The sequence below is a fragment of the Bos javanicus genome, chromosome 16 (assembly GCF_032452875.1).
Source record: "Bos javanicus breed banteng chromosome 16, ARS-OSU_banteng_1.0, whole genome shotgun sequence".
NCBI classification, from domain to species: domain Eukaryota; kingdom Metazoa; phylum Chordata; class Mammalia; order Artiodactyla; family Bovidae; genus Bos; species Bos javanicus.
In genome coordinates this window covers 64159338-64185325 of record NC_083883.1, presented here as the reverse complement: position 1 = coordinate 64185325, position 25988 = coordinate 64159338, and the positions used below count along the sequence as shown (strand labels likewise).

The following is a 25988-nucleotide window of genomic DNA, read 5'->3' as shown; positions in this document are numbered from 1 at the left end:
GGCACATAAAGATTAAGCCACTTGCCAAAGGCCACACGTGAGTAAAGGCATAGTTGGGATCTGATCCCAGGCAGTCCAGTTCCACAGGTTCCTGGAACTCTGTGGTCTGTCATCCTTAAAAATGGCAATGGCAGTGATAACTGTCCTGAGCCTACCACTGCTGCTTCGGGGACATAGTAAATGAAAGTGCTTTGTAACTCGCGCAACGTGACACTGTCGTACGTTAATTTTAGTTACTTACAAGTGTAACAGAGCCCTTTCTCTTGTTTTAACTTTTTGTGATGTGGCCAGTTTTATTTTGCGTCCTTGGCTCCTACTCCTTTGTCTTTATGTTTCAGAAACGGAACGTTTCTAACTCAGGTTAAGTTTGACTTCTCGGTTCCTCGGCGTGTTCCTCTGAAACCGCTCCTAACTCGAAATGGCGTAAATCAAAGACGCGATCACCTCGCTACACGTCTTGCTAATGGGGACACAAAGTAAACTGAGATAAAGCACAAGTGCTCACAGACACAGTTCAAAATTATGGCGGCTTGTGGACGGAAGGGATGGTTAAGAGAGTTTGGGTTAGACATGTACACATTGCTATATTTAAAATGGATAACCATGACTTCCCTGGTGGTCCAGTGGTTAAGAATCTGCCTGCCAATGCAGGGGACATGGGTTTGATGCCTGGTATGGGAAGATTTCACATGCTGCAGAGCAGCTAAGCCTATGAGCCACAACTCCTGAAGCCTGTGCACTCTAGAGCCTGTGCTCTGCAACGAGAAGCCCACAAACCGCAACTAGAGTGTAGCCCCCGCAGCAAGACACCCAATGCAGCCAAAAATAAATGAATAAAAAATAAATTAAAAAATGTAAATACATAACCAACAAGGACATACTGTTAGCACAGGGTAATCTGCTCAATGTTATGTGGTAGCCTAGATGGGAGGGGAGTCTGGGGGAGAATGGATTCATGTATATGTATGGCTGGGTCATGGTGCTGTGGACCTGAAACTATCACAGCATGTTCCAATATAAAATAAAAAGTTTAAACAAAAATAAAACAGACAAAAGGGATAGAGTGGCTTGATGCTGAGATGAGGAGTGTGGCTCCCTGGGAAGGAGCCTGGCATTGCCACTCTGCTTGGGTGTGGGGGGTACGTGCTGTTTCTACCAAGTCTCCTGCAAAACAAACACTGAACGCTACTCTCAATTTTTGACTTTTTTTGTAAAAGCAAAAATCCTCTTTGGATTTGTTACCAAAACAAGTACTAGGTCTTTAGGTCTTTCCTGAAATCAAAGGCAAACAAATAGAGGAAAACAACAGAATGGGAAAGACTAGGGATCTCTTCAAGAAAATCAGAGATACCAAAGGAACATTTCAGGCAAAGATGGGCTCGATAAAGGACAGAAATGGTATGGACCTAGCAGAAGCATAAGATATTAAGAAGAGGTGGCAAGAATACACAGAAGAACTGTACAAAAAAGATCTTCACGACCCAGATAATCACGATGGTGTGATCACTGACCTAGAGCCAGACATCCTGGAATGTGAAGTCAAGTGGGCCTTAGAAAGCATCACTACGAACAAAGCTAATGGAGGTGATGGAATTCCAGTTGAGCTATTCCAAATCCTGAAAGATGATGCTGTGAAAGTGCTGCACTCAATATGCCAGCAAATTTGGAAAACTCAGCAGTGGCCACAGGACTGGAAAAGGCCAGTTTTCATCCCAATCCCAAAGAAAGGCAATGCTAAAGAATGCTCAAACTACCGCACGATTGTACTCATCTCACACGCTAGTAAAGTAATGCTCAAAATTCTCCAAGCCAGGCTTCAGCAATACGTGAACCGTGAACTTCTTGATGTTCAACCTGGTTTTAGAAAAGGCAGAGGAACCAGAGATCAAATTGCCAACATCCACTGGATCATGGAAAAAGGAAGAGAGTTCCAGAAAAGCATCTATTTCTGCTTTATTGACTATGCCAAAGCCTTTGACTGTGTGGATCACAATAAACTGTGGAAAATTCTTCAAGAGATGGGAATACCAGACCACCTGACCTGCCTCTTGAGAAATTTGTATGCAGGTCAGGAAGCAACAGTTAGAACTGGACATGGAACAACAGACTGGTTCCAAATAGGAAAAGGAGTACGTCAAGGCTGTATATTGTCACCCTGCTTATTTAATGTATATGCAGAGTACATCATGAGAAACGCTGGACTGGAAGAAACACAAGCTGGAATCAAGATTGCCAGGAGAAATATCAATAACCTCAGATATGCAGATGACACCACCCTTATGGCAGAAAGTGAAGAGGAACTCAAAAGCCTCTTGATGAAAGTGAAAGAGGAGAGTGAAAAAGTTGGCTTAAAGCTCAACATTCAGAAAACGAAGATCACGGCATCCGGTGCCATCACTTCGTGGGAAATAGATGGGGAAACAGTGGAAACAGTGTCAGACTTTATTTTTTGGGGCTCCAAAATACAGATGGTGACTGTAGCCATGAAATTAAAAGATGCTTACTTCTTGGAAGGAAAGTTATGACCAACCTAGATAGCATATTCAAAAGCAGAGACATTACTTTGCCAACAAAGGTTCGTCTAGTCAAGGCTATGGTTTTTCCTGTGGTCATGTATGGATGTGAGAGTTGGACTGTGAAGAAGGCTGAGTGCCAAAGAATTGATGCTTTTGAACTGTGGTGTTGGAGAAGACTCTCGAGAGTCCTTTGGACTGCAAGCAGATCCAACCAGTCCATTCTGAAGGAGATCAGCCCTGGGATTTCTTTGGAAGGAATGATGCTAAAGCTGAAACTCCAGTACTTTGGCCACCTCATGTGAAGAATTGACTCATTGGAAAAGACTCTGATGCTGGGAGGGATTGGGGGCAAGAGGAGAAGGGGACGACAGAGGATGAGATGGCTGGATGGCATCACTGACTTGATGGACCTGAGTCTGAGTGAACTCCGGGAGTTGGTGATGGGCAGGGAGGCCTGGCGTGCTGTGATTCATGGGGTCACAAAGAGTCGGACACGACTGAGCGATTGATCTGATCTGATCTGATCTGATAAAGGAACCTAGAATAAGGTGAACTTCTGAAAAGTGGGGGATACCTGTATGTCAAATCCATTTGACATAATTTCATTATCACTTTCCTTTTGTGATACGAAAAGACTAAGTGTAACGATAATTATTCTATTCTTTAAAAAAATTTTATATATGTATGTGTATATGTATTTGTGCTGATTCTTCATTGCTACGCACGGGCTTCTCACCGCAGTGGCTTCTCTTGTCGCAGAACACGGGTTCTGGGTGTCTGGGCTTCAGTAGCTGTGCACATGCAATCCTTCTGGACCAAGGATCAAAGCCATGTCCCCTGCATTGGCAAGCATGACTCTCAACACTGGACTTACCAGGGAAGTCCAGATTGTATCATATTCTGAAAGAACTGCCACAAGAGCTAACATGACCAGATGAATGAAGAAGAAAAACAACCATCTTGAACTTTCCACTATGATTCTCAGTTTCCTGGGCTCTTCACACCTAAGTACATACTAGCAACCTAAGAGGCAACCTATTTCGCCTTCGTGCTTAATTGCTCAGTTGTGTCTGACTCTTTGCATGTCTGACTCCGTGTCTCAGTCGTGTCTGACTCATGGACTGTAGCCCACCACATTCCTCTGTCCATGGGGTTCTCCAGGCAAGAATACCGGAGTGGGTGGCCATTTCCTTCTCCGGGGGATCTTCCTGACCCAAGGCTTGAACCCGGTCTCCTGCACTGCAGGTGGCTTCTCTACCATCTGAGCTACCAGGGAAGCCATAGAGTTAGTGCATTCCTTGACCATAGAATTTTTGCTTTCAAAATGCAATGGACTTATTTGTATGCTGTTTGTTTTTAACTGGTAGGGATATATTAGACTAAACTAGTAATAAGCTTCAGAGAAGGCAATGGCACCCCACTCCAGTATTCTTGCTGGAAAATCCCATGGACGGAGGAGCCTGGTGGGCTGCGGTCCATGGGGTCGCTAAAAGTCGGACACGACTGAGCGAATTCACTTTCACTTTTCACTTTCCTGCATTGGAGAAGGAAATGGTAACCCACTGCAGCGTTCTTGCCTGGAGAATCCCAGGGACGGGGGAGCCTGGTGAGCTGCCATCTATGGGGTCACACAGAGTCGGACATGACTGAAGTGACTTAGCAGCAGCAGTAATAAGCTTTCACTTCCCCTCCACCTTTTCTTCAAACATCATGTTTCTTCAAACAATCATGTATATAAAAGATGGTCCTCTACAATTCCAAACTAACCGAAGAGTTCTGTGTTCCCAGCACTATCTTCTTTTTACAACTTCGCTAATAGGGCAAATTAGAAACTTGCAGAATCAGGGATGCCCACCTCTAGAGGAGGGAGAGAGCGAGTACATATTTTTAAGAACCATCCCAAGGACTTCCCTGGTGGTCCAGTGGCTAACACACTGCACTCTCAGTGCAGGAAGCCCGGGTTCTATCCCTGGTCAGGGAACTAGATCCCACATGCTGCAACTAAAGATCCCACCTGCCACAACTAAGACTCGGCACAGCCGAAAAAAAAGAACCATCCCATACAATTCTGGAAACACCTCTTAGCTTCAGAGTGTGGGCCAACTCCTGTTCTGGACTCAAAGGATCTCGCTCACTCTCCATCTGGCATCAATTTACATAAGTTCATCAAGAGTAATTCCCTATACTTGTAAAGTGGGACTCATAACACCCCAAGCTGCCCAAGGAGCCTGTTGCTACAAAGCCTAGTCTCCTCACTCAGGAATTAGGAATATTCTGGACTGCATTTTGAATGGACCACCCAATACTAATTCCATCAAGTCCCCATCCCTCTTTTTCCCAATCCAGCCAGAGCTCCAAACCTCAGCCTTTATCACAGGGTCTCTCATATCCCTGTATTCCACATATCCCCTAACGTGGACCAATTTATTCCTCCCTTCCCCACAACTGACCTCTCCACTGTGCTCTCTAGAACTCCTGGCTTGTAATCAGCAGACTTTCTTTTTTTTTTTTTTAATTTTTTATTGGAGTATAGCTGCTTTACAATGTTGTGTTAGTTTCTGCTGTTCAGCAAAATGAATCAGTTATATATAAATACACACACATATCCATTTTTTTTTTTAGATTTCCTTCCCATTTAGGTCACCACAGATCATTGAGCAGACTTTCCTGTGCTATACAGTAGCTTCTGATTAAGTTTATTTAGCCCCGCTGAGCATGTGGGATCTATCTAGTTCCCTGACCAGGGATTGAACCTATGTCCCCTGCACTGGGAGCATCGTGTCTTAGCCACTGGACCACATGGGAAGTCCCCTGGACCAAGTGAAAAAGCAAGGGGGTGCATACAAAAAGCAGACGCACGAAAAACACACACACTTCCAAATACGTTTATATGCTTATATTCATAGACTATTCCCGATAAAATTTACAAGTACTGATAGTGACTTACTTGAGACAGGGATAAGAGAGAATTGTTTGTGGTTGTTTTTCTCTACAGTTTGGAGTTTACAAAAAAAGCATGCATTTATCATCTTTTCCGGGGGAAAAAAGTGCCTACATTTTTTAAGCACATGGGTCTAAGTCTTCAGCACTGAGTCAGTGAAGGAGCAATGTCTGATCTTCTTGCCTTTGGGCAAGTCATTTAATCCTGCTGAGATTTTCCATCACCTACAACATGGTTACAATGATATACAGCCCTCAGGATTAAGTAAGGTCACTCTGTGGATGTGCCAAAGCACATGCGTAGGGAACACAGCCGGTATCAAACGAATGCTCGGTAGCCTCCGTTTCTGTTCCTGCAACCATAGGTAGCGCCCTGGGTACATCATCTATTGCGGCTTGGGTTTCCTTTCTTATGCCAGGAAAGTTGCTGTGAGTGCCACAGCTATTTAAATCAACTGACCTTTCCAGTTAAGGTTCTGGACAACCTCTATCTTAGGCTGGAGATGACTAAAGCTGCTGATGACGGAGGCAACTGGTGGTGTATTGGGAGGTGTGGCAGGGGTGGGGCTGAGCCTTCCTCGGAACCTATGACCTACTGGCTCTCACGGTCTACAAATTTCTCTTGTTAGATATGCCTGCCAGCCGTACACTGTAATCTCTGAGAAGACAGAAATAGCAGGGCTCATGGTTCCAACTCCCATTCTTTGGGAATGGGACTTGGGCCTGAAGTTTTTTTCTACCTTTGCCAGAATTTTAATTCCCTTTATTGCCTCGGCTGCCTCAAGCCTTCTCCTGAGGGTGATGGAGCTTTGTCGAAGCAGTAGGGTTGGGCTGGCAGGCTTTCCAGAGGACACGAACTAGAGAAACATGTAAGAACACTGTCTCCTTAAGAAGCACCATCAGGCTATCACTGTCTCACCTGGTTCATTCAAGCCACGTGACCTCACTAAGGAAAGTCATGTGCTTTAAGCACCTCCTACCCAATTTCCATCAGCTCCACGTATTCCTGTCTTCATCATATAATCTAAACAAAAGCAATGAGCTTGCTGACTGCAGATAGTAAAATCACTCCACACACACAGCTGTTATAAAACTCTTCCTTGAATTAAGCTAAACTTGCTCAGAGTTCAACAGCTGCCATGGTTTCCACAAAGTTTTACGCAAATACCTTTATAGTATGAGAAGCAGCTTATACAGAGCTCCATTAGACCCTCAGGGCTTTCATTTATAAAAAGGTGTTACAAAGGGTTAATTTTATATGTCAACTAGGCTGGCCCATGGTGCCCATCCATGGTTTCTGTTTCTGTGAAGGCATTTTTGTGTTATATCTTTTTCTTTTTAAAAACCTTGGCTGTACTGGATCTTCACTGGGGTGCGAGGGCTTTCTCAGAGGATGGGCTCTAGAGCTCTAGGGCTCAGTAGTTGCAACTCACAGGCTTAGTTGCCCCGAGGCATGTGGGATCTTAGTGTCCTGACCAGGGATAGAACCCACATCCTCTGCATTGCAGGCCAGATTTTTAATCACTGGACCACCAAGGAAGTCCCTCTGTGAAGGTGTTTTTGGATGAGGTTGACATTTAAACTGATGGACTTTGAGAATTTCCTGGCAGTCCAGTGAATGGGACTCTGTGTGGCCACTTCAAGGGACACAGGTTCCATTCCTGGTTGGGGAACTAAGATCCTACAGGTCTTGGGGCATGGCCAAATAAAATAAAATAAATTGATGGACTTTGAGAAACAATGTGGATGGGCCTCATCTAATCTGTTGCAGAACTTAATGAAAAAAAGAGTGACTTTCCCTGAGCAAGAAGGGATTCTATTGTGACTCAAACTGCAACTCTTCTGTGAATCTCTACCTCTTTTGTACGTGCCAAGCCTCTGCAATTGCATGAGCCAACTCCTTAAAATAAACCTCTGTCTCTCCCTCTCTTTCCCTATCTCTTTCTCTCTCTATCTCACCTCATATATATATTTATTTATAGACAAGCATATATATATTTACAAATTTTGTCCTAGGAGAAAATAGAACCTAATTAATTTTTACCAGCATCTTTACCAAGGTCAAAAAAAAAAAAAGCACACATTGAAAAAAACTAGAAAAAATATGTTAAATGTTAAAATTAAATACTAGAACTATGGTTGATTTTCCTACATTTAAAAATGTTTAGTAAGGTGAGAATGTATTACATTATGATGAAAATGTTTAAAATTAATTTCTTAATAGGGAACTTTATATTATGAAATGGTAGAGCTTTTAAGTAAAACAAAACAAAAACAGTGTGTTTGCTATGCAAATATAGCTTCAAGTCAACTAGCCCAGGGCTCTCTTTCAACCGGATGCTGCCACTAAGACCCTCTAGGAATCCAGCTCAGAGAGTGGTGCTGCCCATCTCCCCAGATTCAGATGTGACCAACAGTCTATGAAGGCCAACTTCATGCAAAGCTTGATCTGGGTGCACTTGCTCTCAGCGCACATTCATCTGATTCTCACAACTCCTCTACGTGTGCTCAGTGGCTTCAGTTGCATCTGACTCTTTGTGACCCCATGGACTGTAGCCCGTCAGCCTCCTCTGTCCATGGGATTATCCTGGCAAGAATACTGGAGTGGGTTGCCACTTCCTCCTCTAGGTGACAGGTACACTATTCTCAATTAGCAGATGAAGAGACTGAGGTTCCAAGAAATGATGTGATTTGCTTAAGAGGCAGAGCCAGGATTTGAAACCTAATTTCCTAACTCCAGTCCCTATCATGGTTCCCTTTGCTGAAATCCCAGAAGATGTGAGAGAGGGTAATACCCAGAGTCTGGTTCATTCTACATAAGCTTTTGTATTGGAGCAGGTATCACATGAAAAACAAATGCTTATGGTCAAACTTTTGTGTATCAGTTCCAGGACTTGAGCCACCGCCCATTTTTTGGCCTTTTATAGTTGGCCTCGGAACTGTCACGGCACTGCTGGCTGTGCCATTTAGCTTGTTGTTGTTCAGTCGCTAAGTGCTGTCTGACTCTGTGCAGCCCCATGGACTATAGCATGCCAGGCTTCCCTGCCCTTCACTACCTCCCAGAGTTTGCTCATATTCATGTCCATTGAGTTGGTGATGCTATCTAACCATCTCATCCTCTGCTGCCCTTTTCTCCTTTTGCCTTCAATACTTCCCAGCATCAGGGTCTTTTCCAAAGAGTTGGCTCTTCAAATCAGGTGGCCAAAGTATTGGAGCTTCAGCTTTAGCATCAGTCCTTCCAGTGAATATTCAGGGTTGATTTCCTTTAGGATTGACTGGTTTGATCACCTTGCAGTTCAAGGGACTCTCAAGAGTCTTCTCCAGCACAACAACTCAAAAACATCAATTCTTTGGCACTCAGCCTTCTTGATGGTCCAACTCTCACATCTATACATGACTACTGGAAAAAACTATAGCTTTGATTAGTAAGCCCTTTGTTGGCAAAGTGATGTCTTTGCTTTTTAATAGCTGTCTAGGTTTGTCATAGCTTTTCTTTGAAGGAGCAAGCTTCTTATAATTTTATGGCTGCAGTCACCACCTGCAGTGATTTTGGAGCCCAAGAAAATAAAGTCTGTCACTGCTTCTACTTTCTCCCCTTCTATTTGCCAGGAAGTTATGGGGCGATCTTGAATGTTGAGTTTTAAGTTTTAGTTTGTATGTGTATAACAATGAACATATAATGAGGCTGAAGGTCCACTGGAAGTTGAACCTTGTGCCATCTTGGACTCAGTTTTTTATCATGTCCTATGGTTCTGTCATTGTTTTAAAGGTTGTGCCCTGCACGCTTCCCTCCTATATCATGGAAATCCCATCAGGGGAGATTTGGCTTATCTGAAAGGACAAAGATTGCCTTGGAGAACATAATCCATTTCCAGGGTGTGTGCCATTCTTTTCCCTTCTCCTAAGTTCTTTTTGGGAACTCCTGAAATGTCCCCATCTTTTGCCTGCTTTTGAAACAAGTGTTCAGGGAGCTGCCCAGGCAGGTTCAAACAAACAGCTGCCAAAGCCCCAGCCCTTCCCCTGCCACACTTGCTGCTGCTGTGTGTAGAGTGGGATCTATGGCCGTAAACACTGGAGTCAAGTTGCAGACACGCAGCTTTCTAGCAGACTGTCCTTCTGTGTTTTTGGTTAGGGGGATTTGAAGCCCCATGCATGCCCCCTCCCTCCATTCCATGTTTCTCTGAGTCTTTGAGGGCTGTGGCTCCGTCCGATTCCCGGTGTGTCTGGCACATGCTCTGGACCTGGTGGTCCCAAGGGACCTTGGAGTCCAGGAGCAATTCCTTTACATTTTCAAAGCCAGACTTGGCTAAGGCCTTTCTGGCATCTCTATTCTTTCCCCAAAGTGAACCTCTCTAGAGTCCTGTGTGATTGTTAGATCACATTTGTCAGCAAGGACCCTGACTGTGGCCTTAACCGAAAGGTTTATTTTTCTCAGACAAGAAGAAGTCAGAGGTGAGACTTCCATGCTTCTCCAGTGGCTAAGACTCTGCACTCCCAATGCCAGGAGGCCCAGGTTTGATCCTTGGTCAGGGAACCAGATCCCACATGTCACAACTAAGACCCAACACAGCCAAATAAATAAGTAAAAAAAAAAATTTTTTTTAAGAGAAAAAGAGAACATTCAAGTTAACAAAGAAATATGTCTCTTTAAAAAAAATTTAAAAAGGAAGAAGTCAGAGGTAACTGCCCAGGCTGTGCAGCAGTGCTAGGATATAATCAAGGTACCAAACTGCTCAGAAGATGTTTTTGCTCCATGATCCTTAGTATGTGGCTCTTCTCGTAGTCTAAAGATAGCTTTTGCATCTCTTAGCATTACTGAGAAAGGATGCTGCCTTCTCTTTTTTGCTTTTAAGTATGGGGCTTCCCAGGTGGTGCTAATGGTAAAGAACCCGCCTGCCAATGAAGGAGACGTAAGAGATGCAGGTTCGATCCCTGGGTCAGTAAGATCCCCTGGAGTAGGAAAATGGAAACCCATTCCAGTACTCTTGCCTGGAGAATCCCATGGACAGAGGAGCCAGGTGGGCGATGGTCCATAGGGTTGCAAAGAGTCAGACATGACTGAAGCAACTTAGCACACACATGAAAGCAATTATTTTAATTAAATGAATGATCCATAAACTCACTGGCCTTGTAAAAATTTAGAACATTACAGAGAAGGCTAAAGGCATCCTTTCACCATTTCTTTTCCCAGTCCCTGGAAGTGAACATTGTTATCACTTTTTTCTTTTCCTTCAGAACTTTTCCTGCATATTTCATACATTTATATATGCCCATGGAAAATATAAAGCTTTTTAAAAATTTCATTTGTATTGTATGGATGGTCCTTCAACCTTTTTCTTCCCTTTCCAATTCAACTGTATATTTTGGCAATTTATTCTTTTATTACATGTAGCTTTCTCAAGGTGTCTTCTACTTTCTATTTCTAAACTGCTTCCTGATATTTCCTAATATGAATATATTACTCTAGCTTCTTTAGCCAGTCAATCCCCTATTAATTGAGACATAGGTCATTTCTAATTTAGGATACTGAAGAAACATGATCCACAGATCATTCTTATATACATGCCTCTTTTGTATATATAGATACCATAAAATGAAATTTCTGGGTTTTAGGAGGCAGGCAATTTAAATCTTTACACGTATTACCAGGTAACCCTCTCCTCCCATGCAGAGATAACCATATCGAAGAATGTGGTTTGTTCATCTTTAACTCCATTCTACCTTTAGGTCTAGCACAATCTAAGCTCAGTAAATGCCTGCTGAATTGCACACTCCACCAAGATTTTATATAGAGATGACCCAGTCATTTGCTATTTCTAAGGCCTCCCGTAGACTGGTTTTTGTTCTAAAAGTTCATCCTGTTGAGTCTAATGTTCTCTCTCTGTCTCTCTGTGAGATCTTAGTTCCCCAGCCAGGGATCGAACCCGTGACCTTGCCAGAAAAAGCATGAAGTCCTAACCATTGGACCACCAGGGAATTACCCTCTCTCTCTTTATCCTTATACTTTGGTTCTTTTCTATTTTGAAGATCCAGGGAGGACAAACCTAATTCCAGTTTCATGTGATCTGTGCAACTTATATCAGACTGATGATTGCTGCTCTACCCCCATTTCCATGCCCATTTAAAATTTTTCAGGGTTTTTGTGAAGATAAATGAGATAATCTTTGTGAAAGTAGTCTGAGTTCTTTTCAAGGGTAGAATGTAATATGGCAACAACATGTCCCCAGTTTTTGAGGACAGGATTCATTTCTATCTTATGAACTCTTATTTCATACCATTTAAGGTTTTCTTTCTTTTTTTTCTTTCACTAGTGTATTTTTATTTGTAAAAAAAAAAAAAAAACTAGCACAAGAAATCATTTTAATCTCACATGGGATGAGCAAAATTTGTTTTTTTTTTTTTTATAAGATATTGTACATGTTTTAATGCCATTCTCCCAAATCATCCCACCCTCCCTCTCCCACAGAGTCCAAAAGACTGTTCTATACATCTGTGTCTCTTTTGCTGTCTCGCATACAGGGTTGTCATTACCATCTTTCTAAATTCCATATATATGCATTAGTATACTGTATTGGTGTTTTTCTTTCTGGCTTACTTCACTTTGTATAATAGGCTCCAGTTTCATCCACCTCATTAGAACTGATTCAAATGTATTCTTTTTAATGGCTGAGTAATACTCCATTGTGTATATGTACCACAGCTTTCTTATCCATTCATCTGCTGATGGACATCTAGGTTGCTTCCATGTCCTCGCTATTATAAACAGGGCTGCGATGAACATTGGGGTACATGTGTCTCTTTCAATTCTGGTTTCCTCGGTGTATATGCCCAGCAGTGGGATTGCTGGGTCATAAGGCAGTTCTATTTCCAGTTTTTTAAGGAATCTCCACACTGTTCTCCATAGTGGCTCTACTAGTTTGCATTCCCACCAACAGTGTAAGAGGGTTCCCTTTTCTCCACATCCTCTCCAGCATTTATTGCTTGTAGACTTTTGGATCACAGCCATTCTGACTGGCAGGAAATGGTACCTCATAGTGGTTTTGATTTGCATTTCTCTGATAATGAGTGATGTTGAGCATCTTTTCATGTGTTTTTTAGCCATCTGTATGTCTTCTTTGGAGAAATGTCTATTTAGTTCTTTGGCCCATTTTTTTGATTGGGTCGTTTATTTTTCTGGAATTGAGCTGCAGGAGTTAAAGCAACTTATTTTTCATTTGTTCAGATCTTTTTATATGGCAATTATACATATTTTAATACCTGCTCTATTTTCCAGAATGTAGAATGTAGAATGTAATATGGCAACAACATGTCCCCAGTTTTTGAGGACAGGATTCATTTCTATCTTATGAACTCTTATTTCATACCATTTAAGGTTTTAAATGTGTAGTATTTTCATAGGGCTCAAAAATTTACAAAAGGTATACACTGAAAAGTCTTGTTCCCATTCTTATTCCCCATCCTTTTAGTTCCTGACTCCTCTTTCCAGGTCCCCACATAACAACTTTAATTCATTTTTGGGTAGCATTCCATAACTTCCTTATTTAAACACTTACAGATACTTAAATAAATTTTTGTGTTTCCTCACTCTGCCCCCCACCCCTATTCCTCACTTCTTTCTATTCACATTATATCTTTCTTTAAATTAATTTTTATTGGAGTATAGTTGCTTTACCATGTTGCATTAGTTTCTGCTGTATAGCAAAGTGAATCAGCTATATGTATACATATATTCCCTCTTTTTGGATTTCCTTCCCATTTAGGTCCCTGCTCACATTATATCTTGATATTTCTAAATGAAAACACATAGTGCTTCCCATAATTACTTTTGACTTTTTCTATTAATAGAAACTTAAAACAGCATATGGAAAATTTAATCTTTCAAATAACCTCCATCAAGCCTCAACAATTATTGCTAACTTGTCAATTTTTAAACCTATTCTTCTTTTAAAATTTTTGTTATAGAATCTTAAAGCATATCATATTTCTATATTCATCTTTCTTATTTTTAATGGATATACAAATACTCTGATATAAAGACATGTACCATAATTTATTTTAGCAGTCCTTCATCAACATATGTTTCCACAGTATAATTCTTTTTAATAAATGGAATTATATCCATAAATGTATATATGTGTATGTGTGTGTGCATGCTCAGTCGCTCAGTTGTGTCTGACTCTTTGCAACCCCATGGACTATAGCCTGCCAGGCTCCTCTGTCTATGGAATTTTCCAGGTAAGAATACTGGAGCGGGTTGCCATTTCCTACTTCAGGGGATCTTCTTGACCTGGAGATCAAACCCGAGTCTCCTGCCTCTCTTGCACTGGCAGGCAGATTCTTTACCACTGAGCTACCTGGGAAGCCTGTGTGTGTGTATGTGTACACACAGATACAGATAAACACAAACATACACATGTAGTATACTATTTTTTATCATTTAAAATTTTCACATAAACAAATTCACTACTTAGAAAAGGAAAATATCTACCAAACCATGGTTTCAATTTGGAGTTAATAAAATGGAATCACTGCAGAACCTGAACAGCAGCTGTGGAGCTTCTGATCTGCTCTTCTCAAAATGCTGTAGAATCTTTGATATTAAGTACCTGCCCATATTAACACTCTTCTCACAATTTCATCATTAAGAAAGCTATGGATTTTCTGAATTTTATCTTCTCTTTTTTCTCTGCAAAGCCTTTCTCAACTTACCCAGACTTTGTCCAGTTTCTCAACCCCAGCACTACTGACATATCAGACTGGATCCACCCCCTGCCTTTTTTTTTTTTTTTTTGCTTTGGGGGACTGTTCTGTGCACGGCAGGATGTTTAGCATCATCCCTGGTCTCTGCCCACTAGATGCCAGTGACACTTCCCACCCCCCTCCATTCTGACAATCAAAAATGTTCCCAGACATTGCCAAATGTCCTCGGGGGAGCAATTTCCTATTGCTTCAGACTTACAGCAAACGGAGGAGAACTGGACAAGATGGCCAGCAGTAGACATGGAAACACTTCATGCTCTACTAGCTGATATCCAAATACGAACAAGCAAACTGAATTATGCTTGTTTCATTTTCCATTCAGAGCCAATTACTTGTTTATTTAATAAAAAGTTCTAACTTACTAGTTTAAACAAGGCTTGAGAATCTTAGTAGAAGCAGAAGGCTAATGAATGAATCTGCTAATTCCCCTTTCAAGCCAATGACCTTGGTTAATATTTCTTAGCAGTGACAGGTCTTAAGTACTGTTTATTTTTTTACCTCTGAAAAGTCATATTTTGTGTATTTATTTTGTGATTTAATGCTGTGTTTTCTATTAAGTGTCTCAAAGTGAATTCAATGGAGTTGAGACATTTTTCATAGGTGACTTGAATTTATATCCAAATCTTGATTAATTTCCACACCAAAAGTTCTGTGTTTCGGTCTAGGTTGGCTCTCAAAGTGCGTTTTCAGTTTTAGAATTGGAAATTGATCTCAGATGAGAAAATGCAAGAGGAGTATGCAGTCTCCTTTATCTTTCTTTTTGAGAAACAACTTGTCTTCTTTACAGAGGGAAGAATGGAGCCAAACTTTGCCAACCTAGACTAAACATGCTGTTAGGTGCTTAGAAACCTAGCTCTCCAGGGTTTGTTCACGTTCCTACTCTTCTATGAGATTCTGCACTGGCTAAGCCAGAATGGTCTGTCTCATTCTCTTTGCTCTGACAGTGTTTTAAAACTCTGCCTAGGACTTTCCTGGTGGTACAGTGGATAGGAATCCATCTGCCAAGCCAGGGGACATGGGTTCAATCCCTGGTCTGGAAAGATCCCACATGCCACAGAGCAACCAGACCTGAGAGCCACAACTACTGAAGCCCGCGTGCCTAGAATTTGTACTCTGAAACAAGAGAAGCCGCCCCAATGGGAAGCTTGCTCACTGCAACTAGAGAAAGCCGGTGCACACCAACAAGGACCCAGTGCAGCCAAAAAAAAAGAACCCTGAACCCTGCCTGACAACATGGTGAGGTGTGGACACATGTTCCCTCTTTTTTTTTTTTAAATGAAACTGTGTGACTTTATTTATTTACTTACTTAGTGTTTGGCAGTGCTTCAAGCGGAGAAGGCAATGGCACCCCACTCCCCCATAGATGGAGGAGCCTGGTAGGCTGCAGTTCATGGGGTTGCTACGAGTCAGACACGACTGAGCGACTTCACTTTCATGCATTGGAGAAGGAAATGGCAACCCATTCCAGTATTCTTGCCTGGAGAATCCCAGGGATTGGGGAGCCTGGTGGGCTGCCGTCTATGGGGTCCCACAGAGTCGGACATGACTGAAGCGACTTAGCAGCAGCAGCAGTGCTTCAAGATTAGTAGTATCTCAGTTCCCCAATCAGAGACTGAACCTGGGTCACAGCAGTGAATGCACTGAATCTGAATTACTAGATCACCAGGGAACTCTCCACATGGCCCCTCTCTTATTTATTTTTAAGAGTTTATGAATTTTGTATCAACACACACCTGAAGAATATGAGTGGGAATGGATCTTAAAGATGAAAGCAATTAAAAACTGCAAGAGGCCAGATAGAACAATATGGTACATGGCCCCTCCTCCATTTGACTGTGAGCAGCTTAAGGGCATGAACTCATTCATTTCTATCCCTGAAATCTCCAGTATCCATTATCTTACATGGCATGGGACCCTGCCAGGCTTCTCTGTCCATTTTTTCCAGGCAAGAATACTGGAGCAGGCTGCCAGTTCCTACTCCAGGGGCTCTTTCCAACCCAGGGACTGAACTCACGTCTCTTGCATTTCCTGCATTGGCAGGCAGATTCCTTACCATGGTGCCATCTGGGAAGCATCTGAGTCTCTTATCTGCCATGAATTTTACACATAATCTTATCTGATATTTACTTTGCAAAGTGTATTCTTATACCCATTTTTCAGATGAATTAGAAAGCTGAAGTTCAAAGAGGCTGAGAAACTTACTCAAGGTTACCAAACTCAGAAGCGGGCATGCTAGAATACAGACTCAGAGGTCTGATTTCTACATATTTGTTCTTTCCATGTATCATTTCACTATGTGATGGAGGAGAATCTCTCGGGAAGCTCCTATGTGGAGTAAAAGCTTTAGTCAAACATTCTTATTTTTTTCTCCACAGGACATTCAAAACCTTGGTAGTGTCTTAGATTTCTCCTTTACAGGAGAGAGTCCTTTCTGTTAGAATTGGAAGGACATGTGTCTCCTGCCTAGAGAAGAAGTTTGTTCATAGTAAGACAGAGATCCATTGGAAGGGTCATCTGGGGTGGTAAGAACCCTCTGGCATGTTCCAGCCTCATTTCCTCCCTGGCACTGCACAAGGAGGGTACGAGTGGTTTTGGACGAGTGCCTCTGAGACAAAGCCTGTGGAAAAAGCTGGGGTGGGGAAGACCTTGAGAACATCAAAGCCCTAATGAGGCCTTTCCATGCCTGGTGTTCAGTGACTTCTCGACCAATTCTTTTTGTAGTTTTTTCCTACTTCTTTGCTCCTGGTCTATCTCGCATAGGGTAACTATGTAACACTGTCCAAACTAAGACAATTTTGAAAGGAGAACAATATTAATAATAACTCTAGGATAACAGAATCTCCTGGGGAAACCAGTATGCAGAGTTTCTCTCTTTTTTGGCCATGCCTCACGACTTGTGGGATCTTAGTTTTCCCAACCAGGAACCAACCTGGGTCCCCTGCATTGGAAGGCAGATTCTCAACCACTGGACCACGAGGGAAGTCCCCCTGGTCTCTCTGTTTTAGTAGTCTTATTTCCGTAACATTTCAGAAACCTTTCAGAGGTCAATGGGCTTGACATCCTTGAACACAGGGAACATATGTGTACAGGTGAGATAGGACATATCGTAAGGCAGAAAAAATTATGGGCCCTTTTCCAATCTGCATGACCTTGGATAAGCCACTCAGCCTCACTGAACTCAGTTTCCTCATGTACATAACAGCAAATGGTATTCCTCTCAGGGCAGCTTATATGGAATAAGTAAGAATATCACAGGTACTAAGTCTGCATACTAATCTCTTTCTCAGCTGGGCTGGGGACCCTTGTGGCTGTTGGGGTGGTGGTGGGAACCACTAAATATTTGGTTGCAAGGTCAGAAGATCTCTAGAAACGCTGAGAGATGATCTGAGTTTCAGGTTCCTGTGATCTGAGGATTCTTGGCCCACTATAAGTTAATGAAAGTGGGGCCCATTCATTTTTATTGGTTAAAGAATATCCATCTACCAGTTGGCAATAAGAAGGGGAAAAAAGAAGAGAGAAAAAAGCACTTCAAAACATACTTCCTGTACTGCCCTGCAAACGGGCAGAGAAGGGCTTGTGGGAGGATCTGACATGAACCCACCCATGACAATGTGGAGAGAGGATGAGACGTCATCTTGGTTGCTGTGTTCACAGGTTCCATGTAAATAGGAACCGAATAAATATGAAGTGAAGGAAAGAGCTGAGATGCTAAGCTTAAGGCTGGAAATAACCTCAATTTTGGCCTTTTACCTGTTTTCTTGGCCCTGGCAATAGGCTTGCAATCTCCTGACTGGACAATGATCCCTTAGGCATCCAAGCTCAGTGAGCATTTCCCAAGACTAATTAGTGTTTAGGAGAGACTTTTCCTGTTAAGACAGCCTCTGCCTTAGGCTTCCTTGTTCTGAGAGGAGGTCAGTACCTGCTTGCCTGAGACCTACTAGCTTTGATTAGAAGGTAAGACTGTTGAGCTGATGCTTTCTTGGTCGGTACTGACTTCATTAGTTGTGCTGGAACAGCCATAAGATAGGCCAGTGATAGGCCTTGTCTATACCCTGAGACTAAGCTGAGAACACCCTGTAAATAATGGTCACGAATTCCATCCAGAGAGACAAGGACACAACTGACTCTAGTTACTGGGTTTCTGAACAGCACACAGCTGGGCCTGGGCTGGCTCATCTTCCCTACCTTTGCGCTCCTTCTCGAGGCCTGGGGCTGTCTCTCTGTTTTCAGGAGCCCTCCAGGCTCCTCTGCTCTTTCAGGGCAATGAGCGGCAGATGTGCTCAACTGCTAGAAGGCACATGGCTGGGGTGCTATTTCTGGCTTGGGCTGAACTCAGAAGTCCTAGAAAGAATGTTTGTGACACTACTCTTCTGAGAATTCATAATGCTCTGCCTGGCTGTTCCTGATAGTCATTCAGACAATAGGCTTGTGGACCATGGCATCCACAGCGGGGCCAGGGAGGAAGGGTGATGGAAGTGGTGACACAAAGCAGCTCTCTAGTGGCTGGTTCAGAGCAAACCACATCCTTGGCTGCTTCATTTATTTATTCATTTGTGCATTTATTTATTTTTTACTTATTTTTGGCCATGCCATGTGGCATGTGGGATCTTGGTTCCCCAAACAGGGATTGAACCCACGCAATGTGCAGTGGAAGCACAGATTTTTAATTTTTTTTTTTAAGCAGGAGAAGGAATGATTATTACTAGCAGCAAGTAAGGAAAACATGTTTCCAAAGTAGAGTCTCCTTAACAGCAAAATTGGGCAAATTTTAAGCTGAAGGTATATGCATATTCATGAGGGGGCTTGAACAGAGAAGAATTCAGCAGAGAATTGGGGCAAAGGTTGACAGAGTCCAAGCTTTAGTTGACTGAAGTCGGGAGGGTCAACATCATCATTCCATCCTCCACCTGGTGGGGGCCTTAGTTCTTGGTCTCAGGACTTAATGAAGCTCACGTTCTTGATGTCTCATTGCAGAAAGGATTCAGCAAGACAAAGTAATAGACAGGAAGTGGAGTTATTTAGAGAGAAACACACTTCACAGACCGTGGGCCATCTCAGAAGGTGAGAGCGACCAGAAGCGCAGATTCTTAACCACAGGGCCACTGGGAAAGTCCTGTGAATTCACTAAACAGCTGCACCTGGGAACTTCATGCACATAAGAGAACAAATTCGACTTAACATTCCTGCTTTCGTGGATTTTATATTCTAGCAAGGGGGATACAGATAATAAATAATAAGCATATTAAATAAAGTGTTTAATGTTAGAAGATGTTAAATGCAATGAAAAAAGAAACGAGCAGAGCAAAGGAGACCAGGAGTGCCAGCGGGGAGGATACAGTGTTAGACAGGGAGGTCATTCTAGATGTCATTGAGAGAGAGATTTCGAAGACTTGAAGGAAGTGGTTAACTCAGCTCTTTTCTGAGGGAAGAGTGATCAAGGCAGAGGTAACTTCTAGAGGAAAGGTGCAAAATGGGAAGATGTCTGGCCTGTTCAAGGAGCTGCAAGGAAGCCAGAGTAGCTGGAGGGGAAAGAGCTAAGAAGAAGGCTTCAGGGAAGTGAGGAGTGTGGGGGAGGCGCTGAAACAACAGGGCCTTGTATGCTGCTGTGAAGACCTTGGCTTCCACCTTAAATGAGATTGGAAGTCACTTTCAGGATTTTTGAGAAGTGGCATATCTGACATTCAACAGGATCATTTTGGAAAGATGGCGGCAGCAGTGGAGGCGTACTTTTGGGACATTTCTGAATCTCCCTGTAACAACAGACGGAGAAACGAGAATGAAAACTAAAAACCCTGGGACAACATTTAGCTCAAAATTAGGTGACAAAGTGTCTTCACAAAAAAGACATGGACAGAAACACATCAGCAAAAGCCATAAGACCTGCATGGTATCAGCTTCTCTGTGTCATGGTATCAAACATGCAAATTTGAGATCATTCTGCAGGCAGGTGACTGTGGGGCCTGAGGTCAGGTCCTGGGGCTGGAGCACACCAGTCCCTCTGAACTTTTGAAACTGCCCATTGCAGGCTCCTTTCCTGGACACAGTGCTATTGAGGAGAAATTGCTGGGGGTGTATTCAAAATACAACAAAATAGGACAAAAGAGATGCATAAAGAAGCAAAAAGTCATGAAGATGACAAATATTTGAGAGAACGTGACAAATATGTTAGATTGGCAAAAATATATAAATTATATCTTATATAATTTATATATATTAATATATAATTATATATAATTATTAGTATTATATTTTAATTAATGGGAGTCCTGAAGAAGAAAACCAAAGCAAGGAAACAAAAACTAAACACTGTAACTTAAGAAAATTTGCCTAAATTTCAAAAAGAAAAAGGAAAGAGATTTTAAACTATATATTGGAAGAGCATATAAAGTGCTGGAGAACAAACATGTATTAGTAAAACTTTTAGATTGTAAAGGAAGTGAAATGAGCATGTTACTTATAAGAGAAAGAAAATTTGTTTATCATCAGACTTTGTCACAGCAATACTTTATGCCAGGATCAAATGGAGTACCATTTTTAAGTTACTCAAGGAAAGATGAACTGAGGACTTTATTTAAGGTTGGGACTTCTTTAAGAAAAAAAAAATGTATTTATATGGATGCTTTGGGTCTTAGTTGTAGCACATGGGATCTTTACTTGCAGCATCCAGGTTTTTTTTTTTTTTTAGTTGCAGCAATGTGAACTCTTAGTTGTGGCCTGTGGGATAGAACCCCAGCCCACTGCTTTGGGAGCATGGTGTCTTAACTACTGGACTGCCAGGGAAGTCCTGAACTGAGGATTTTAAATCCAGCAAAATTTACCTTTAAAGCAGAAACGGCCCTGACAAATTTATCAACAAGCAAGAGCTCAAGGAATATTGTTCCATGAGCCCTTTGTAAAGAATGTTGTGAAAAATGTGCTTCGGACAAGCTGAACAATTTAGGAATAATTAGTACAAAGACTATTGTGAAAGTCGCTCAGTCATGTCTGACTCTTTGCGACCACATGTACTATAGTCCATGGAATTCTCCAGGCCAGAATACTGGAGTGGGAAGTTGTTCCCTTCTCCAGGAGGTCTTCCCAAGCCAGGGATCGAACCCAGGTCTCCTGCATCGCAGGCAGATTCTTTACCAGCTGAACCACCAGGGAAGTCCATGAGGACTGTTGGTGAATATTAAATACATGGCTCCTTGTAGAATTAGATTAAATGAGAGTTAGCAGTAGGGCATTGGAGAAGGCAATGGCACCCCACTCCAGTACTCTTGCATGGAAAATCCCATGGACGGAGGAGCTTGGTGGGCTGCCGTCTATGGGGTTGCAACAGAGTCGGACACGACTGAAGCGGTTTAGCAGCAGCAGCAGCAGCAGCATTAAGGCATAGCGTATGTAATAACAGCAATATGCTCTGACAATGTAAATTTAGTATAGCCATTAACAGATAAAGAACAGGAATGGCATAAACAAAAGCGATCTGAAGGGCTGGGGTGGAAAAAATATTCTTACAAAGGAAAATATGTCCTTTCGACCAGTTCTCAGGAATGCCTCCTGCCCTAGCCAGTCTATTTTCATCTACAAAGGCTCCTGACTGAAAGGAGCTTTGCAGTGAAGTTCAAACAGCCACCCACTCGCATTTTTCTAGCCCACAGGCTGTTTCCCTGCCCAAAAAACACCATCCCATGTCACTGCAGGCCTATCTGTGGCGCTAACAATATCCTGCAGACAAGACGGTTCAGGAGTTCACATTTTTATGAAGTTCCTCTTTTGCCACCTGTGTTCTTTTTGGACTGGCTTAACATTCCCCAGCCCTGGAGAACAGGCTGCAAGGGAATCGAGCCGGACTGACTGAAAGCTGGAGGCCCTTGTTCTTGTTGTTCTCTTTAATCTGGGTCTGTAATCCCCAGGAATCCGGCCGTGGCATACGCCTTCTCACGGTTTCCTGGGTCCTCAGCGACTTCCTGGCACCGATAGACTCGGGGTCCCCAGGAGTACCACCTCCCAGCCCTCCCGCTGCCCTCCGCCTTGCCTTTCTTTCTTTCCTGCCTGGAGCTTGAGCCTGATGTGCAAACACACACAATCCGTCTCTTATGTAAGTTTCCTGGTCCCTGAGCTGGGTGACTCAGCACGGGGTGGTGCCTCGCACTTTCCCAGCCTGGGGCAGCACGCTAGCAAGCTGTCATGGAACACAGAACTGCCGATGGGGCCCAGCCCAGCAGCCTTCCCCAGTGTGTCTGCTGAGCCCGTGAAATCCGTGGGAACCACCTGAGGGCTTAGCGCACCGACCCATGGGGGTGGAATTCTCCATCTCCCTGCCCACTCCCTGTTTCTTCCTCTCTCACCTTTGGCACGGGAGCTTTACATTTGGTTCTCCTCTGCCCGGAGGCTGCCACTTTTTGGGTCCCAGCTAAGCGCTGAATGTTTGTGTCCCTCCAAAATTCGTATGGTGAAACCCTAACCTCCCCCACCCCTAGTGGGTTGGTGTTAGGAGGTGTGCCTTTGAGAGGTGATTGGTTTGCTTACTTATTTACCTGCTGCACTGGGTCTTCCTTGTGGTGTGAGGACTCTTTGGTCGGGCAGGCAGGCTTTCTCTAATTGTGGGGCACAGGGGCTGGCCTAGTTGTTGCGTGCATGATTGTCTTGTGGAACACTGGCTCTGGAGAACACAGACTCAGTAGCTGCAACATGCGGGCTTCTCTACTTGCAGTGCGTGGGCTTAGTCGCTCCATGGTATGTGAGATCTTGAAATTCCCTGGTAGCTCAGTTGGTAAAGAATCTGCCTGCAGAAGTAGAATCTTTGCTCCCGAGCAGGGATGGAACCCATATTCCCCGCATGGGAAGGTGGATTCCAGGGAAGTCCTGAGAGGTGGTTGGTTTAGATGAGGTATCAACGGTTGAGAATCCCCCTCTCTCTGCTGTGTAAGGACACAGAAAGCAGGTGGCCATCTGAGAACCAGGAAGAGGGTCCTAACCAGAACCCCAGCAGGCTGACACCCTGATCTTGGACTTCTAGCCTCCAGAACTGTGAGATTAATTTCTGTTTCATCCACAGAGTGTCTGTGGTATTTTGTTATAGCAGCCCAGCAGCCTGAGCCGTCAGTCCCACAGACCTGAGTGAGCCCCCATGTCTGGGTTCTACCAAAGCTCTCAGGCAGGCAGCAAATTGGTGTGGGAGGACACACCCTTGGTGTGGCTTGCTGGGACCCAGACTCACTCTCACTCTCTCCTCTGTCCCCAAGCACAAAGGAAGTCTACTGAGAACACTGGGCATAGAGAGGACAGACTTCAGCTGGTTCTGTTAGCGGAAGCACACTGACTGAAACCGCCCACCCTGGCCAGGCACCACAGAAACCATTTACATGAGTTGTTTTACGACAGGAGGTCCTGGTAAGGAACACAGAACTAATAAGCCACCACCAACCAGAAGAGTTCGGGAAAGGTCAAAAGGAGACACCACATGTCCGACCACCTCCCAGAACCCTTCTCTCTGGCATCCATCTTGGCTGAACAAGGAGTACACCACCAGGAAGGACTCTGCGTCAGAATGATTGGCTAAAGGCAATCAGAAACTAATCCCATCACCATGAAACCCGAGACTGCAAGCCAGGTGGCAGAAACTTCTCCTGGGTTCCCTTAACCTCCTGTTCTCCACCCGGGTGCCCTTTCCCAATAAAATCTCTTGCTTTGTCAGCACATGTGTCTCCTCAGACAATTCATTTCCGAGTGCTGGACAAGAGCCCAGTTTCAGGCCCTGGAAGGGGTCCCCCTTCCTGCAACAGCTCTGTTCTTGGGTCTGGTTCTCTCTCATTTCCCTCTTCTGCAGGCATGTTATTGAGTTTCCTTTCCTTTCCAGGACAGGGACAGGTGCTGGCATCCTGCTGATTGCTGGACAGAGACCTCAGATTCTAGTACAGGTCTTGTCACTAATCAGGTGCTCACAGTTAAGGAGCTTGCTTTTTCCCTTTGTGCCCCAGGCATGCATCTGAGCAACACCTGCCTTAGAACTGTTACTCGGTCATTAATAAAAGCTGTGTGCTGGCTCCTCCAGGGTTGCAATATGGTGCTTAACCAGACAGCTTCGATTGCTGCCCTTCTGGAGCCTGCATTCCAGAGTGAGGAGGCGACAGAAGAAATAGGTAAATAAGACAATTACTGATTGTGACAACTGCTCTGAGGGAGATTCAGAGGATGAGGAAACAGCCCCTGGGAGGATGTGATATTTATTTCAAAGCCTCCACCTTCAAACTGAGAAGGGGCCAGCCCTGCAACCTGGGAAGAGCATTCCAGGCAGATCTCTGAGCTAATAAAAGTAAAAATGCTCTACGAACTATATAGTGCAATGCAGTCATCAAGTTTAATAGGAGTTAAATTGTCTTCAGCCTCTGTGGCTTTGCCGCGCACTCCTTGATCAGAGCCTGGAGCGGGCTTTACTGGACAGTGTCTGGAAGGCGGCGTAAGGACAATGAAGTCCCAGGGTGTGGTGGGAAGAAGGGTGGTGAGTTCTGCTCTCTCTGAGGACGTGATGATCCAGCCTCTCTAGGCAGACCCATTTCCTCCCAGTGTTTTGGGTCTTTGTCACCATGCTTGCAACATGCAGCTGGCATTTATAGGAGCATCTGTTGAGAGATGGGACTCTCCCCTCCTCTGAACAGGAACTCAGGCTTGGGAAGGCCCCCTCTCCCAGCCTGTTCATGTGTGGGTCCATGTTCCCTGCTATCCATTTGGTTGTTATTTTGCTGTCTGGCTAGATCCTTTTGGGGAGCCAGTGGGGCTCCAAGCATGCCTCGACTGTGAACTGATGCAGTTTACCTCAGTAAAGAGGGGCCGCTCAGGGGCCGGAATGTTTCCACATGTCTTCTTGGACAAATATCCAGGGGCCTGTGGAGCGGTCATGCAGTGTATCCTCCTTAGCAAACTCCAGCAGCCAAGTTCTCCAGTTGACCGAGTGAGCAGCCTCAGCTCAAGGGACGTGGGAGGGCCGCTGCTTCACGTCCCCTCAGAGCTAGGGACGCTGGACAGAGAGCCACAATGCCGGAGTCCCTGCCTGTTAAGCCTGCAGCCCACTCTATTTTATGTTCCTTCCTTTGGTGCTAACATTCTCTAGCTATGTGACTTTACGAAGATGGTAGTTTTCAAACTTCAACGGGCATCAGAAATCTCTGAGAGTTTGTGGAAGCACAGCTCCTTGAACTTGCTGAATCAGTAGCTCTTTGAGTTAGGGGTGCAGGAGTTTTTGTTTTTAACAGGCATTGAAGAGTGATTCTGACTGCATGTAAACCGCAGCTGGGGAAACCTGGCTGTTTAAAGTCATGATTTAGGTCACACCTCCCTTAAAGGACTGAAGGTTCCTCAGGGAGCCCTGAAGCCAGGCTGCCAGGCAGAGTTCCTGGAGGCACCATGAGAAAAAATGCCTCCTCCAAGGTGGCCTGAAGCTTCCCAGAGTGTGGGGCCCAGGGCGTGTGCTCAGTAATGCTGACTGTACGGATGAAGACTTGAGACTTGGAGAGATGGAAAGGGCAGTTGGGGGTGGGCTGTTAATTACATTTGTGCTGCCAGAATGCAAGTTCTAGAAAAGTAGGGGCTTATTCTTAATTATTCCCAGGACCTGATCCATAAAATGCTAAATGAATTAATGACACCACCCACTTCTCTCTCCCTTGGGAAAGACAGAATATCTGAAAGCCCAGTGAAATAGACCTACCGTGTCTGACAAAATTCCCTAATTCCTCAAATATCTGATTTAAATGGACTCAAACAGGGTCAACGTTGTGTGATTAAAAA

General features: G+C 43.8%; 1 long non-coding RNA gene across 1 annotated transcript in view; it reads left to right on the top strand.

Annotated features, from left to right (window-relative positions):
- The window catches only part of LOC133228067 (uncharacterized), a 41656-nt gene that overhangs the window by 1444 nt on the left and 14224 nt on the right, over positions 1-25988 (top strand). The window lies entirely within an intron of this gene.